Below are 14,927 nucleotides of genomic sequence, written 5' to 3'. Positions count from 1 at the left end.
TTCTTTATTCTGTTCTGTGGCAGTGAATTCCACCATTCTGTCTTCCAGGTCACTTATCCGTTCTTCTGCCTCAGTTATTCTGCTATTGGTTCCTTCTAGTATATTTTTCATTTCAGTTACTGTATTGTTTATCCTGTTTGTTGTTTAATTCTTCTAGGTCTTTGTTAAACATTTCTTGCATCTTCTTGATCTTTGCCTCCATTCTTTTTCACAGGTCCTGGATCATTTTCACTATCATTATTCTGATTTCTTTTTCTGGAAGGTTGCCTATCTGCACTTCATTCAGTTGTTTTTCTGGGGTTTTATCTTGTTCCTTCATCTAGTACAAAGTCCTCTGCCTTTTCATTTTGTCTATCTTTCTATGAACGTGGTTTTCCTTCCACAGGCTGCAGAATTGTAGTTCTTCTTGCTTCTGCTGTCTGCTCTCTGGTGGATGAGGTTATCTAAGAGGCTTGTGCAAGCTTCCTGATGGGAGGGACTGGTGGTGGGTAGAGCTGGCTGTTGCTCTGGTGGGCAGAGCTCAGTAAAACTTTAATCCGCTTGTCTGCTGATGGGTGGGGCTGGGTTCCCTCCCTGTTGGTTGTTTGGCCTGAGGTGACCCAGCACTGGAGCCTACCCACTCTTTAGTGGGGATAATGGCAGACTCTGGGAGGGCTCACGCCAAGGAGTACTTCCCAGAACTTCTGCTGCCAGTGTTCTTGTCCCCACGATGAGCCACAGCCACCCCCCGCCTCTGCAGGAGACCCTCCAACACTAGCAAGTAGGTCCAGTTCAGTCTCCTATGGGGTCACCGCTCCTTACCCAGGGTCCTGATGCACACACTACTTTGTGTGTGCCCTCCAAGAGTGGGGTCTCCGTTTCCCCCAGTTCTGTTGAAGTCCTGCAGTCAAATCCGTGTAGTCTTCAAAGTCTGAGTCTCTAGGAATTCCTCTTCCCGTTGCCGGACCCCCAGGTTGGGAAGCCTGACATGGGGCTCAGAACCTTCACTCCAGTGGGTGGACTTCTGTGGTATAAGTGTTCGCCAGTCTGTGAGTCACCCACCCACCAGTTATGGGATTTGATTTTACTCTGATTGCGCCCCTCCTTCCGTCTCACTGCAGCTACTCCTTTGTCTTTGGATGTGGGGTATCTTTTTTGGTGAGTTCCAGTGTCTTCCTGTCAATGATTGTTCAGCAGTTCATTGTGATTCCAGTGCTCTCGCAAGAGGGAGTCAGCACACGTCCTTCTACTCCGCCATCTTGAACCAATCTCTCACTTTGCTGTATACCTGAAACTAATACAATGTTGTAAATCAACTATATTCTATATTTCAATTAAAAACAAAAAAAAGGCCTTGTAGGAGCTTGGTAGTCAAGGAACAGCAGAAGGCTGGTAAATGAGCAAGAGAGAAAGTAGTAAGACGGGACTTCCCTGTTGGCACAGTGGTTAAGAATCTGTCTGCCAATGCAGGGGACACAGGTTCGATCCCTGGTCCGGGAAGATCCCACATGCCGCAGGGCAACTAAGCCCATGCACCACAGCTACTGAGCCTGCGCGCTACAGCCTTAGAACCACAACTACTGAGCCCACGCGCCACAACTACTGAAGCTTGCGTGCTCTAGGGCCCGCATGCTGCAACTACTGAGCCCATGTGCTGCAACTACTGAAGTCCACGCGCCTAGAGCCCATGCTCCGTGACAAGAGAAGCCACCACAATGAGAATCTTGCACACCGCAACGAAGAGTAGCCCCTGCTCACCACAACTAGAGCAAGCTTGCGTGCAGCAATGAAGACCCAACGCAGCCAAAAACAAAAAAGTAGTAAGACAGCGGATCAGAGAGCCAGGCCCGTCCTGCCCCACAGGCTCTGATAGCAGAGGGCCAGGAGAAAGCCACTATCCCAGATGAAATCATTATCATCATCACCATAATATTTAACATGGACAACTGATTCTTTCTCAAATTTATATAAAGTATAAAGAAAGGCCTTTTTGGAAAACTAAGATATTTTTATAGTTCTATGGATAAATCATATTCTTGCCATGCAAATTCAGTTTCTATACTAATCAGACTGCTATGCCCATGACCCACTGTGATACTATAGAGCAACCGGTGGAAACAGAATCCCTTCCTCACCCTCAGACAATGTCAATGTCAATGCCAATGCCAAATGTGTTCCAACTATGACCCACTAAAGCCATGACCCTCAACCCAAGCTGGGGCCCACATGAAAGGTACTAGGGAAAGGCTCCGATTTCTCTGCACTATCAGATTTGGTCAAGACTGTAGTTCTTCACACCAGGGTGGATCAGCAGACCTAGTTAATGCTGAAATCACTGGAGGTAATTAAACAGGTAGGACTGGGCTTGGCCTCAGAGAGGAAGGGAGGAGGGGGCTATGCAGATTTTCCTTTCTTCAGTGTCAACATTATAAAATTGGCATTGGTACCTACTTCCTCCTGATGCCATTTAGTTTTGGAGGCAAAAACCCAGGGGAAAGGAGTCAGATGGATTGGGAAGTCAGATGCAGAGGTCAATGTTGGGGTCTGTAGTTTTATGCAAAAATGTCTGCCTTTTATCTAAAGTGGGGATTTGCAACTGGGAGCGATTTTGCCCACCCCTACCCGCCTGGGGCCCTTTTGGCAACATGTGGAAACATTTTTGGTTGTCACTACTTGGGGATCAGGGAAGTGCTACTACCATCTTCTAGGTAGAAGTCAGGGATGCTGCTAAACATCCTGCAATGCCTTCCACAGCAAAGAATTTTCCAACCCAAAATGTCAACTCTGATTTAATAAACAGTGAAAAGGTAAAAGAAACTCAAATATTTAAGGGGCTTTCAAATCCCATATAATCTACACATATATATATACATATATACACATGTATCATTTAATCTTCACACCAACTCCACAAAGTGATGCCCATTTCCAGATGAGAAAACGGAATCTCCAGTTAAGTGGGGAATTCACCCAGCTAATATTACCTAAAGCTCAGCCTCTCAACATGTTGAATCAAATCTTGGAGACAGGGCTTCCCTGGTGGCGCAGTGGTTGAGAGTCTGCCTGCCAATGCAGGAGACACGGGTTCGAGCCCTGGTCTGGAAGGATCCCACATGCCACGGAGCAAATGGGCCCGTGAGCCACAATTACTGAGCCTGCGCGTCTGGAGCCTGTGCTCCGCAACAAGAGAGGCCGCGATAGTGAGAGGCCCGTGAGAGGCCCGTGAGAGGCCCGCGCACCATGCACACCAGGCTTCTGCTGTGAAAAAACTATGTGTCCCAACAGGGGAGGATTTGTTGAGGGGTTTTACAACAATGGTTCAAAGGTGGGGTCTCTGACAAGATTAGGGTGTGTGCAGGGTCTCAGGGGGTGGGTCTCCTAATCTTGATGAGCTCCTCTGGTCCCTTTAATCTTGCCTCAGGGGCTTTCTTGGCCGTGCCTCCCTTGATTAGCAACTGTTTGAATCTGCCCTTTGGAACTCAGGAAAGGTCATGGAGGCTGGAGTCTTGCCTACAAGAAATGGGGGACAAAAAGGCCTCCATGCCTGTGATCCCCACAGGGCCCCGCTCAGTTTCACTAGTAACTGGCAGAGAAGGAATCTGAACTTGGCTCTGGGTGATTCTCACTAGACTGTGAGCTCCACGAGGACTGGGACATTGTCAGCCTTGTTCACCTCCATGTCCCCAGTGCCCAGCAGAAGTTGGTAACCAAAAGAAGTTCAGTAGAGACTTATTTGAATTAATAATGGATAAATAAATGAATGCCTGAGTCAAGGGCCCTGAAGCACATGTTCGTTTCTTCCCACCACTCCTAGAGTGAAGATAAAGAGTCTCACCATATCTCTCCAGGCTTCCGGTCAGGGCAGTATGTTGCATGTCAGAAACAGAAATCTCCCCAGGCCAAGCAGAAACCGTGCACCTCAGACTGGGACTTGAACCCATGTACCGGGACTCAAACCCGGCCAAAACCCAGATTGGGACTTGAACCCACACAGCCGGGACTTGAACCCAGACAAAACCCAGTCTTCCAACTGAGATCACACACCTGGTTTCAGGATTTAATGAAGCTCAGGTTCTTGATGTCTCATCGTAGAAAGAATTCAGTGAGAGACAAAGTGATAGGTGGGAAGTGGATTTATTTAGACAGAAACACACTCCACAGAAAGAGTGTGGGCCACCTCAGAAGGTGAGAAAGGCACCAGGGTATGGGGTTGTCAGTTTTTATAGTGGTGGGTAATTTCATAGGCTAATGAGTGGGAGGAGCATTCCAGCTATTTCAGGAAGGGGCGGGGATTTCCAGGAATTGGGCCACCGCCCACTTTTTGATCCTTATGGTTGGTCTTGGAACTGTCATGGCGCCTGTGGGTGTGTCATTTAGCTTGCTGATGTGAGCATATACTGAGGCTCAAGGTCTAGTGGAAGTCGACTTGTCTGCCATCTTGCACCCATTTGGTTCTAATCAGTTTATGTCATGTCCTCGGGCTATGTCATTCTTTCAAAGGTTGTGCCCTGCCTCCTTCCCTCCTGTTTCAAAATCAAGTCAAAATGGAAGTTTATGGTGAGAATGCAAAGGTATTATGGAAACAAAGCCCAGACAGAACGTATGGGTTTAGAGAGCCACCAGGAATCAGAGTGCCCAGTGCTCTCTGTCATCTCTACCTCTGTTTTCTCTCCCAACAGATGACTTTCTTTTTAACCGTCTTGCATATGGTCTAGTAATATACTATGCTCAGCCCCACTTTGACTCTAAAAGTCCCCATGTCTCTCGGCTTGGCTGCCCTTAGTTAACTGGATTCCTCTGTCAATACCCCAGTGATAATTCCCAGAGGAGGGATTAGATGGGTGCAGCCTGGGCCATTCTTCAAGATGACTCTGGCCGCAACCAGACGACTGCAACTTCATGAGAGACTCTGACTGAGAACTGGCTAAATGAGCCTTGTCAAGCCTGAGGTCCATGAGCAAAAGGGGACCCTTGTGGGTGGGGGAAATGAAACAGGAGGGAGGGAGGCAGGGCACAACCTTTGAAAGAATGACATAGCCCGAGGATATGATATAAACTGATTAGAAGCAAATGGGTGCAAGACGGCAGACAAGTCGACTTCCACTAGACCTTGAGCCTCAGTATACGCTCACATCAGCAAGCTAAATGACACACCCACAGGCGCCATGACAGTTCCAAGACCAACCATAAGGATCAAAAAGTGGGCGGTGGCCCAATTCCTGGAAATCCCCGCCCCTTCCTGAAATAGCTGGAATGCTCCTCCCACTCATTAGCCTATGAAATTACCCACCACTATAAAAACTGACAACCCCATACCCTGGTGCCTTCATTAAGTCCTGAAACCAGGTGTGTGATCTCAGTTGGAAGACTGTGGGTTTTGGCCGGGTTCAAGTCCCGGCTGTGTGGGTTCAAGTCCCAATCTCGGTTTTGGCCGGGCTCGAGTGCCGGCCACGCGGGTTCGAGTCCCAGTCTGGGTTTTGGCCGGGTTCCGGTTTTGGCTGGGTTCGAGTCCCAGCATGTGGGTTCAGGTCCCAATCTGAGGTTCACGGTTTCAGAAAGTTTGGTGACACTGTTGTCTGCTGTAATGCCAAAAAGTAGGAAACATACCTCATAAACATGATGATCTGACCAACCTGCCTCTAGTAAAATGCAAAGAAGAGAGAGAAGCTAAAAAGAGGAACTTTTTTGGTTTTCAAGCAGAACGTAGAGGTTATGTCAAAGCCAGTGTTTTCTGGGTTTGAAAATAAAACTACTTCTCACTCCCAGCTTCTCCAGAGGGCAAACTATTCTCAAATTAAAATGGCTTTCCAGCAAAGGATGAGCATTGCATCTTTTGTTAAGAGCTCAGAGAGGTTTAAGAAGGTACCTCATTAACCATTCCAAACAGACAAAATCCTTCTAAAGAGCTTAAGGGTGTGCCTTCTTATCTCAATAAACAACAGGATTTCTAAGATTCTTAAGGGCATTGTCCCACAGTGGTCTGAAAAGGCATCCAAGGTAGAAAAGGACTTAACAGGAGCCAAAAAGATTTGTGTCATGGCTTTTTTCCCCATGCAAGGAACTCCAGTAAAAATCATAAAAATCCTCAAAGTTTTTTAGAATCAGCTTGAACAAAAAGAGAAGGAGATATATAACAATCTAATACATAGCTTTGAGTTCTGTAGGAACCAAGGCCCCCCACCCAGATGGAGGATGGTAACTGCATGCTAAGACCCCAGGCTGGTCAGAACCTAAGGAATGATGATATTGACCTTTCCTGACCCTCGTGACTTCAATCAACTCAAGCTTGAGCTCTGTCAACCTTTGCCCCAATTCTAGGCTGAATTCTCTGCTCAAGCCCCTTCATGAATATGTATACACCCTTAGCTTAAAACTTCCCCAGTTTTGCTTTGGGGAAGATCCCAGGTGTTCTCCTTGCTTACTGCAAGTAATAAATCCTTCCTTCTCCCACTCATTGACTTGGTTGTGTCATTTGGCTTCCACATCCACCAAGAGGTAAACCCAGTTTTCGGGTAACAGGCTGAGCTGCAGAGAAACATTGAATAGAACTGTACCCTAATCAAGGAACCCACAATACATTTACTGCAGTATTCAGATGCCTAGCCCACAGCTGGATGTTAGGTATGGAAGACAGATAAGTTATCTTTTTACTTCACAGATACTCAGATCAAGACTCATTCTTGGGCTTCCCTGGTGGCGCAGTGGTTAAGAATCCGCCTGCCAATGCAGGGGACACCGGTTCGAGCCCTGGTCTGGGAAGATCCCACATGCCACAGAGCAACTAAGCCCGTGTGCCACAACTACTGAGCCTGCATGCCACAACTACTGAAGCCCATGCACCTAGAGCCCAAGCTCCACAACAAGAGGAGCCACTGCAATGAGAAGCCCCATCTCCACAACTAGAGAAAGCCCACGCGCAGCAACGAAGACCCAAATGCAGCCAAAAATAAATAAATAAATAAATTATTTTTAAAAATTCATTAAAAAAAAATAAGACTCATTCTTGAAGAGCTGTAACTAAGAAACCACACTCAAGGCACCTCCAGTCATACCTGGAAATGATACCAAAGACGAGATCCTGGACTTCAAGCCTGAACCTGACGGCATGAGAAGTTTGGGAGCGTCTCGTGATGGAACAAGTTCATTTTGCTGAAAGAGGAAAAGAAATAATTTGCGGTCAGAAGCAGACTGTAGCAGTTTTAAAATATGGCCTCCAAATTCTTTGACATTCATGGAATGTCTCCTTCCCCTCAATCTTGGCTTGATCCATAGAAAATAGCAGAAGTGGCCCTGTGCCCATTTCTGACCCAGGCCTTAAGAAATGAGCAGCTTCTACTTCCTTCCGTTTCCTTTTGGATCCCACCTATCACACTTTGAGGCAGCCCAGGCCACAGGGAGAGGCCAAGTGTATGTGTTCCAGCAGATAGTCCCAGGGAGGTCCCAGTTAGCCTCAGGGGCCAGACCTGAGGGTAAGAAAAGCTTTAAGATGACTCCAGCCCTAGCTGATATCCGACCACAACCAGATGACAGACACAGAGAGACACAACTAACTGAGCCCAGTCAGGTCCCAGAACCACGTGAGGTAATAATTAAATGAATGTTTTGAAGCCACCAAGCTTTGGAGTGATTTGTTACACAGCAATCGATAACCAGAACAAATACTTTCAGTAGTTTATATAATCTCAAATTGTTTGAATGTGTGACAATGAGCATAAATAACTTTAAAAATTATAAGGAGTCACTAGAATGAAAAAATAAATTAAAATTTACTATTAAAATGACACAAGGCTTTGGAATCAGCAAGAACTAAGTTCAAATCCTGGTTGGCATCTGATGAGTTGTATGACATTAGATAAGTTACTTAGCCTCTCTGATTCCCAGTTCCTTTCTCATTAAAATAGAGTTAGTTAAGAACACCTATCGTATAAGGTTGTTGTGAGGTTTAAAATCAGAGAATAAACGTAAATCCCTTAGCCCAGTGCCTAGTAGTTGCTCAATAAACAGCTCTCATCATTGTTGCCAACATGATGGCTAGCAAGGTCTCTGGTGATGAACAGCCCACCTCTCATGTAAGAGCACTGAAAGTTCTTTTAAGCAGGCTGAACAAGTGCCAGTTTGCCTTGTGCAACACTGGCTGGATGAGTGTGGAAATACACATTCCAAATAGGGCTTAGGCATTTGTTTGGTTCCAGATGGAAATCGCTCTCGTACAGTTGCTGTTGGAGATAGGCTCACCTAGACTTGAGCATCAGTGGGTATGAAGGTAAACAGGTGAGAGGAGAACAAGGTAAAGGAGACCGACTTCTATACCATGGACAAGACCAGCGCTGTACACAAGCAGTCAGTTTCTGAAGAGTGGATGGAGGATGTAGTTTGATTTTATGTTAGCTAGTCAATTCAGCTAATTGAGTGTTAATTAAAAACTGACTTTCACAAAGACCTAAAGTTCATGCCACAGAACATCCAAAGCAAGAGGCGGTGAGGCTCATGACATAAAGAAGCTTGCGATCCAGTTAAGGATCTTAATTCGGTCATTCTTACATTTCTCCACTCATTCCACTACCAGAATGTCTTCCCCTAGCTGGTCTCTTTGCCTCGAGTCCCACCTAACTGCTGTCTTTACCACAGCCCAAGTAAACTTTATAAAATGTGGTTCTAATCCTGACACTCTCAGGCTTTTAAATCTTTGGTGGGTCCCTGTTGTTCTTTGAACAAAGTCTAAACCCTTTAACATGGTTCAGAAAAAAACTTTATGGTCTGGTTTAAAACCCTCCAATGGTATCACATTGCTTCTAGAATGGAATCCAAACTCTTCCCTGTGTCCTACTAAGCCTTGCCTGAACTGGATCCTCTCTGACCTCACCTCTCCCCATGCTCTACCTCCCCTCCCTCATTCCACTCCAGACACGCTGGCCATCTTCTTGTTTCCCCCAGCATGCCTCAGAGCCTTTGCACTTGCTCTCGCCTCTGCTTAGAGCACTCTTTCTTGAGTTCTTTGCACAGCTGATTCCTTCTTAAACCTCCCTAACCATCCAATCTGTTACACACACATCAAAGGGTCAGTTGACTTTCTTAACAGCACTTATCATAAGCTGTAATTATCTCACTTCTTTATCTGTAGGCCCCATGAAAGCAGGAATCCTATCAGCCGGGGTCACTGCAATATCCTCAACTCACAGAACAGTGCCTAGTATACAGTGTGTGCTCAAAATTTGTTTTGAATGAATGACTCTCCATTTTCCAGACTTGGAATCCAAAGCTCAGACAGCTCAGGAGACTCACTTAAGCAGCAGAGCTGAGTCTGACTGATTTTGAAGTCCGTGCTCTAGACCAGTGCTGCTCAAAGCAGCTGGTCAGAGAAATATCCGTTACTGGTCCAAGCCTAAGGCAGTGACGGATTGCGCCAAAACAGGGAAGAATACAGTGCTACCTTCATTGAGCATATCTTACTATGAAAAAAATAGCGGCTGAACTGCAAACAATGTGCTAGTGATGTCGTTGATGTATTACATCCTGTGGCAAGCTCCCTATCGAATTGGTAGCTAATCACAAACAGGTGGTGTTGGCACTCACCTGTGCCCCACACTTAGATTAGCATTAGTCTGGCGACCACACCGTACTCCTTACTCTTCTTCATGCCCTAGCCAATGACTTCCTATGAAGCACCTGCTTTATTCCTGGCTCCTTCTTCCTCTCATCTGTGGGCTGGTGCACAGGAAGTGTCTGATAATTTGTATTGCAGATGAAGAGAATATTGAGAAGGTTTTTTGCTTTCCTTTTTTTTTTTAAATGCAGTTTTTCAAAGCCAGCAAACAAACCTATTTTTTTTTTTTTGATTATTCCCCAGTTTTGGAATTTTCATGAGGCTCCAAGCTCCAGAAAGCTATTCTTGCTGGCTAGTTGGCTAAGCTCTCAGTCAGAGTCCTGATTTCCAAAGCAGAACTGTGCAAACTATTTTTATTATACACACTGGCCTCACAGCCTAAGGCAGTGACAGCCTTAAAAATCCTGTGATGCCGGGGCCTGTCCTTATGTGCTCTTAATCTCTTATTATACTGGTGCAGAGCTCCCTAACCAGAATCTGCCCCCATTCTCCATCACCATGGGCTTTCTATCAGTGCTTTCACTTCTAACCTCACCAAATAGCCCCCCTAACACACACACGCACGCACACACACACACAGAAATACCCCATGCCAAGATAGCATGCTAGTAAGAAAGATTTGCTCAGTCATTCAAATATTCAATGAGACCTTTCTCTGTGTCAGGAACTGTGCTAAGAGTTAAGGATTAAAAAACACAGTCCTTTGGGATCTTTCTGAGCTGAGTCAGGAAGTCAGACGAAATATGACGCAAACAGTGTCATGATGAATGCTATGAACAAAAGTCCTGAAGTTTTCTAAGATGTCAAACAGGCACCCTAATCTAGTCTGCTTGCATACGCTAGTGAGGGCAGAAGAGACATTTAAATGGCGGCTTGAATATCAGCGTGAATGCTTTGTCTCTGCAGGAGTCACCACCAAAGCTGTCACGGCCAGCGACTGTACCAAGCACTTTAGATGCAGGAAGTCATTTCGTCTTCACAAAGACTGAAGGCATGGGAGCCATTTTTATCCTCATTTTACAGATGAGGAAACCAAGACACAGGGAGGAAAAATTACCCCTCCAAAGCTTCACAATCAATCAGAGGTCAGGACCTGGTTCTGCTGGATTGTGATGTCTAGTTTTTAACCATTGCACTCTGCTCTAATTTGGTCAAAGCCTTGATAAATAAATACACTTGCGTAGGCGTCCCAGGGCCAGGAAGAGGTCCATCTATAATTAGAGCTGTCCCTGATTAAACAAGGTGTTAGGAAATACACAATGGTTCCCGGGTGCTACGCTCTTCAGTGTTATGCCCATAAAGTACAGTGATTCACTCCTACTAAATTGCCTTTGTTGTCAATAATTATTGGTTCTGGAAGTTTCTAGAAGGATGAGTTTCCAGGTTGCATCTGAAGGACTTGAACCCAAACTCATCCAACTTAATCGTTTGTGGGCCAACTTCCTGGATCAGACCCCATGCTAGACTTGCAGATACCCAGCAGAATAAGTCACAACCCTAGCCCTCAAAGAGTTCATCTGGTATTGAAGGAGACAGGTGAGTAAATGGATCACTATGTTATGATGCAATGAGTGGTAAACAGAGAAGCATGTACAGGGACCAGAAGTAGCATAGAGGAAAGGAAGTCTTTCCAGGGGAGAGGATTTCTGGGTTGGGTTTTAAAGTATAAATAGGCTTTCAATGGGAACTCAAGAAGAGAGGCTTACACATGCACAAGAGGTAACAGCAATGGGCAGTAGCATGTACTCAGTTTACTATAAGCAGTTTTGTCTTATCAGAGCATATAATGAAGGGTGCAGAGAGGCAAGAGATACAGCTAAAGAGGTTCCCAGCATCCAATCATGGTGGGACTTATGTCCTAGGATGGGATTTTATCCTGAAGACAATACTGCGGGAGAGGCATGGTTCTAAGCCCTGGAAATGATACAGTCTGGTTTGCTTTTGAGAAAACTCACTCTGGCATCAGTAAGGAGGGCAGATGGGATAAAGTCAGCCAAGAGGCAGGAAGGACCTTTAAGAGTATAAATGTGATATGCAGAGGCTGGTGCTCAGGCGAGAGCAGTGAGGTTAGACAGGAAGGAATAGATGCGAGGACAACAAGAGGACCGGGTGACTGGCTGGCTGTGGACGGCGAGGGGGCGAGAGGAGTCCAGGATGACTCCCAGCTTTCTGTGTTGGGCGAGTGGGTGGATGCTGGTACCACGAGCTGAGGCAGGGCCTTTACGAAAGTGAGTAGGCAAGAGAAGACGGGGTGGGAGGACGACGAGCTCCTATCTGGACTTGCTGAGGTTAATGAGTCAGGAGGTGGGGATCAGCGGGCAGAGCAGAGCTCCAGAAAGAGGCTCTTCTCTGTTCCCATAGGGAAATACCTGACAGGACTCATTCCTGGGCAGGGCAGGAGTATGTGACACCCAAGCTGTGGGTGCCTCTAAAATGCAAATCGTCAACTACTGAAACAAGCTGACTCCTATAACAAAACATGCGTTGTGTCCCACATCTGAGGAGAGGATGGCCCTAGAGCAGGGGTCCCCAACCCCTGGGCCAAGGACCAGTACAGGTCCGAGGCCTGTTAGGAACCGGAGGTGAGCGGCGGCTGAGTGAGCAAAGCTTCATCTGCCGCCTGGACCGTCCCCCTCCCTGCCCCGACTGTGGAAAAACTATCTTCCACGAAACCGGTCCCTGGTGCCAACAAGGTTGGGGACCACTGCCCTAGAGGATCAATAAGGCCAAGGCAGAGCCCTAGATTTCCCACTTATTTATTCCCCATGCCCCCCTTCTTTGTAAGTGACACTACCATACACCCTAGAGCTCAAGCCCAAACCCTAAAACTTACCCTTCAAGCCTCCCTTTCCCTCCCCACATCCACTTCATCTAACTCATCTTCAACCACCACTCTATCTCAAACACCCCGTCACTCGTGATCCCTCATCCTGCGTTGTTATCTTCATAAGCATTTATGCTATCTAAATATACTATCTAATTTATACTACTGAATATAATACTCTACGTTGGTCTACTTGCTTGCTGACTATGTCCCCATTGGAATATAAGCTCCAAGAGGATGGGGGCTTTGTCCTGTTCTTCATCATATCCCTCATCCCTACAACAGTGCCTGGCACACTGTAGGAGCGCCGTAAGCCTTTCTTAAATGAAGTTCTCCATCTGAGCACTTCTCTCTCTCTCTGCTGCCACCACACGGATTCAAGCCCTCGCACAGTTCCTGGAGGGCTCCCACCACACACTTGGCAACTGATTGCATGTGGGCTAGGAGGGAGGGGGAGGAGTCCGAGGTGACTAGTCTTCACAAGTCCTGGTACCTCTCCAATCCACCCATCTTTCACGAAGCAGCCGGAGTAGCCCTCTAAGATCAAAGATCATGTCACTCGCCTGCTTAAAATCTTCCAGGGGTCCTCAAGGCCCAGCATGCCCACCTCTGCAACTCCACCTCCGATCACTTTACTCCTTGCCCTCTACTCCCCATGCTCTGCTTCTGTCCCTCCACCCAAGTGACCTTCAGTACCAGCCACACCTCTGTCCTCGCCAGCAATCTGCAGGGATCTCTGCTCATACACCACCTCCTCAGAGAAGCCTTCTCTGACCATCTAAACTGAAGTGCAGCCCTCCTCCTCTCCTGCAATCCCAGGTACCCTCCAGCACATCAACCTGATTACTTCCTTCACATCACTTATCACAGCCTATTCTCGTTTACTGATTTGTTGACTTGATTATTGTTTCTCCCTTTTTTACCTCTCTCTCCCCCGGCATGTATTCCAGTGTCCAGAACATAGTCAAGGCTCAATTATTTGTTGGACAGAACTGTGTTTCCACTTTCATGATGGTGATGGTGATGATGATGATAATGATGATGTCAATGACACTCATACTAATGATGCTCTCCACGGTGAGACGCTGGTTTGATTCCGTGGATTCAAGGACTGACTGGAGCATGTTCTCGACCATCTAATTAGAGACAGAACCCACTGTTACAAGCTTGGTCTGGGCTTTGAAGCTAGAATGTGTGTGTGTTTGTGTGTGTGTGTTTTCTTCATACCAGGAGACCTCATAGTCATCATTAGGTACAATCTACCACCTGTCTCCATGGAGACCCACTCAGTAAAAGCAAAATGAACATGTGTCAGGTCTCCTCTGTCACTCTGCAAGATGGGGAGGATTAACTGTGTTTGGTAGACAATAAATATTGAGACAGGAAGTGCTCAGATCAAGAACTTCTCTTGGACCCTTTAGATGTTCTTTGCAGCTCCTGCACTCACTCTGCCAGGAAGGATTCTGAGGACATGCTAGGGAAGAGAGAAAATGCAGTTAACCAGACCGTGCTGGAGGGAGGGATTAGGGCTGATAGCCAACAGGGGCTGCAGAAGAAAGATTCTGGCCAGAAACTGAAGCATGATGACCTGTCAGTTTCAGTAACACTGGGGAAAACTTGAACTCATCTCCTATTGCTCCTAAAATAGAGACACATGTTAATGAACGTCAATTCAGAGATGGAAGAAATCTCAAACAATTGTTTCATTTTACAGATGTGTAACTTGAACCCAGAGCGGAGAAAGGACTTTCCCAGGGTCATACAGAAATTCCATGACTGATCTAAGGCTAGGATTCTCACTATTTGAAGGTCAGTGTTTTTCTCGCACATGACATCACAGGTGTAAGCCTAACACTGAAGCTAAATTAAACTAAGTTATCCACGTATGGCCACAGAAACTAGCAAAAGCCTGTGTCCAAAACTTACCCAAGGGAATTCCCTGGCGTGGTGGTCCGGTGGTTAGGACTCCACGCTTTCACTGCTATGGGCCCAGGTTCGATCCCTGGTCAGGGAACTAAGATCCCACAAGCCATGCCCCGCGGCCAAAAAAACAAAAACAAAAAACTTACCCAAATTCCTATGGCTCTCATTTCCAGCTCACTTTCCTCTTGGTTCATGGCCAGCCTATTACAAGGCACAGGTATCACTTCCCCTTTGACTTCCAAGCAGATGCTACCAAATGAGGCAGGAAACAACTGAAAGATATCTGTTGGTAGAGAACAGAGTTGCACACGAGACTTAAGCAGCGGGTGAATCACATGAGATAGTGAACACTCTTTGAAGCCATGTCAATCAGAAGTCATGGCTCTCGCTCCAAAAAAATGTGGGAAAACAGGACCATTCAAGAATATCGAGTGTTCTGTGTGGGATGGAATGACTTGGGGAAAAAAAGAGGAAAAGAAGGTTAAGTCTACCACTCAGGGTTCTAAGTTATGGGGTCACATATCTGGGAGCTCAGAAGAATGTTTCTATAAAACATATAAATAAAAATATATTTCTAAATAACAAATGTGGAAACTG

The sequence above is a fragment of the Balaenoptera ricei genome, chromosome 3 (genome assembly GCF_028023285.1).
Source record: "Balaenoptera ricei isolate mBalRic1 chromosome 3, mBalRic1.hap2, whole genome shotgun sequence".
NCBI classification, from domain to species: Eukaryota; Metazoa; Chordata; class Mammalia; order Artiodactyla; family Balaenopteridae; genus Balaenoptera; species Balaenoptera ricei.
Note: the sequence above shows the minus strand (reverse complement) of the source record.